This window comes from Etheostoma spectabile, chromosome 5, assembly GCF_008692095.1.
Source record: "Etheostoma spectabile isolate EspeVRDwgs_2016 chromosome 5, UIUC_Espe_1.0, whole genome shotgun sequence".
In the NCBI taxonomy this organism is placed as follows: domain Eukaryota; kingdom Metazoa; phylum Chordata; class Actinopteri; order Perciformes; family Percidae; genus Etheostoma; species Etheostoma spectabile.
In genome coordinates this window covers 35,112,508-35,114,875 of record NC_045737.1, presented here as the reverse complement: position 1 = coordinate 35,114,875, position 2,368 = coordinate 35,112,508, and the positions used below count along the sequence as shown (strand labels likewise).

The window sequence follows — 2,368 nt, the reverse complement described above, 5'->3', positions numbered from 1 at the left end:
CCCCCCCCCCGCCCCGCCCCTTCTCCTCCTCCTCCTCCACGCAGTTGCTAGCAGCCAAGGAGGACACAAGGATTAAATAAACACACTCTTAAGAAGAGGTAATTATCTTCACTTGAGTTTCTGGGCACAATCTCATGGACATAGTCATGCTGAGAAATCCAGAGAGAGTTGTGTGGAGCTGATAGTCTTCATTAGCTTTGTCTTAAACGTAAAAGACATTCATTAATATATCAAAAAGTTACCCAAAGCTTTAACAAACATGTAAAGTATGGGCAATGGGCATAGTGTTCATGTAGGAGCGGTCAGTAAAACAACGCGCATTCATTCGTAGTGTCACAATAATCCGTTTCTTTATTCTATAACTGCAACAGGAACATAAATAAACTCGTCTTAAACAAAGAAATAAACGCTTGTCTCACAAAATGCGGTTAAAAATTAATTTTCCTTCCGCTCTCTAGTCACACACACACACACACACACACACACACACACCTGGCTCAGGTAAGGTCTAAATGTAGAGTTAACACCCCCTGCCGTCATCATCATCATCATCACCGTTAACATCACATCAACATATTCAATATTAATTGTAATCAGCATTATCCAAATATACGTATCAGTATAATTATAAATCACATGCATGTGAAAAGGAGAAAACTAAAATCAGTGTAATGGTTTCAACAGTTCAAGTGTCCGCATACTTTTGACATACTTTTATCTATATTTGGTAATGTTACGATTGCTACTGTTGCTACCACTATTACTGTATTCACTGCTACTTCCAGACCGCCTTTGGCCCGGTCCTGTTTTACTTCTTGGCTGTAATGTTATTTAAACTGTTTTACCTGACTTCTGGCTCATAACATAACATAAGTGTTCATAGTTGAGGCGTACCCAAAGTACAGCATATTTTTCTATTAACATCCTGTGAATCACTTATTCGCTTTCAGTCCAACAAAGCAGAGGAAAAAAAACACACAGGTCAGTCCTCAGCGGACGGTTTAAAAGATACGTAGAGGTTTCCAAAATAAATGTTCTTGTGTAGTAGCTTTCATGACAATTAATCACCCAGCCTCTGATGGGCCTCTGAGTTCTCTTCACTCGTGTTCCTTCCCTGTCGAGATCTGTGGAAAACTACATGTCTCTGTGGCAAGACGCTCCAGCGTTTAGCCACAGGAGGCTCCAGCGTTTACCCACAGCCAACTCCTGAGAGCCAGAATCATAAATCTGTGGTCAGCGCGCTCTAATTCCCGGATAGTTAAAACATGTCTTTTTACGTAACTGCCTGAAGGAGTTTGGTATAAATATCGGAAAGTGATATTGATGCCCGTGTCGTGTGTTGAATGTTTTCCTTTTTTTCTGTGCTGTCTCCTTAAACACCATGAGAAAACAAAGTCTAATAGTGACCAAACAATTGCTTTGATTGCAAATATGAAGAGCATTATGTAAGAGATGATGTAGAGCGAGGCGGTTGTTGTAGCAAATACAACCTAGACCGGGTGACCGGGACCCCGACGCGAAGCCGTGTGATAAATATGTTTATTATATGGCTTGATTGAGTTCTAATGTACAATGTGATCTTTTATTTTCTTGATGACAGAGCGTTGCCATAGACGCGGTTCTGCTCACTCTGGAGGAGACAGGTAGCAATCAATCCGCGGAAAAAAGCTCGGATAATTTATCAGTCGTGGTGAAACGTGGATCAACTTCCGTCCTCCAATCCAAGCAATGAAAGCAGATCTGGTGAGCGTCTACCGCTACGTCTTCACACCATCTATGATCGCTACACGGTAACAGCCGTAGGGACAACAACGCTAATTAGCTAGCTAGCTAGCTTACTGTTACGGCGGGGGGGGTGAGGTGAGGACCCAAATGCAATAGGCAGCAGGCAGGAGGGAGCTTCAGCACGGCTGTTGTTGATAACACAACAGAGGAAAAAAGGCAAAAAATCCAAAAGTTCCAAAAACCGAAACAGGCACGGGGGGAGGCGATAACAAACGGGAAAACTCCACGAGGAACACTCACGAGGGGGGACCAGGAAAGACCCCCAGGGAGGGCAGGAACACAAGCAATAAAATGCAGACGGGGGACACTCACAGGGAGGAGGAACTGGACGTAGGACAGCAACGGCACGAAGTGATCGAGCGCCAGACAAAGGGAACGTAAAGGTTAAATACACAAGGTAACGAGGTAACGGGGAACAGGTGACACACCAGGTGAGTCACATTAGGGCGGGATGGATAAGACAAGACAGGACAGGAAACCATACTACCAAAGTAAAACAGGAAACAGAACAAACAGACACAGGGGAACACAAGACAGGATCCACAACACAACAAAACACAGGGAAGGCCAAACGGGAAAATAA

At 43.8% G+C, this 2,368-nt stretch overlaps 1 protein-coding gene and 1 long non-coding RNA gene across 2 annotated transcripts in view; one reads left to right on the top strand and one right to left on the bottom strand.

Annotated features, from left to right (window-relative positions):
* Window positions 1–2,368, bottom strand: part of raph1a (Ras association (RalGDS/AF-6) and pleckstrin homology domains 1a) — a gene marked incomplete in the record, with an annotated part of 104,946 nt that overhangs the window by 75,121 nt on the left and 27,457 nt on the right.
* LOC116689088 (uncharacterized) overlaps window positions 1,135–2,368 on the top strand; it is a 7,402-nt gene continuing 6,168 nt past the window's right edge. The window contains exon 1 of the long non-coding RNA XR_004331918.1: window positions 1,135–1,146. This is a non-coding gene — a long non-coding RNA (uncharacterized LOC116689088). The remainder of the gene's footprint in view (window positions 1,147–2,368) is intronic.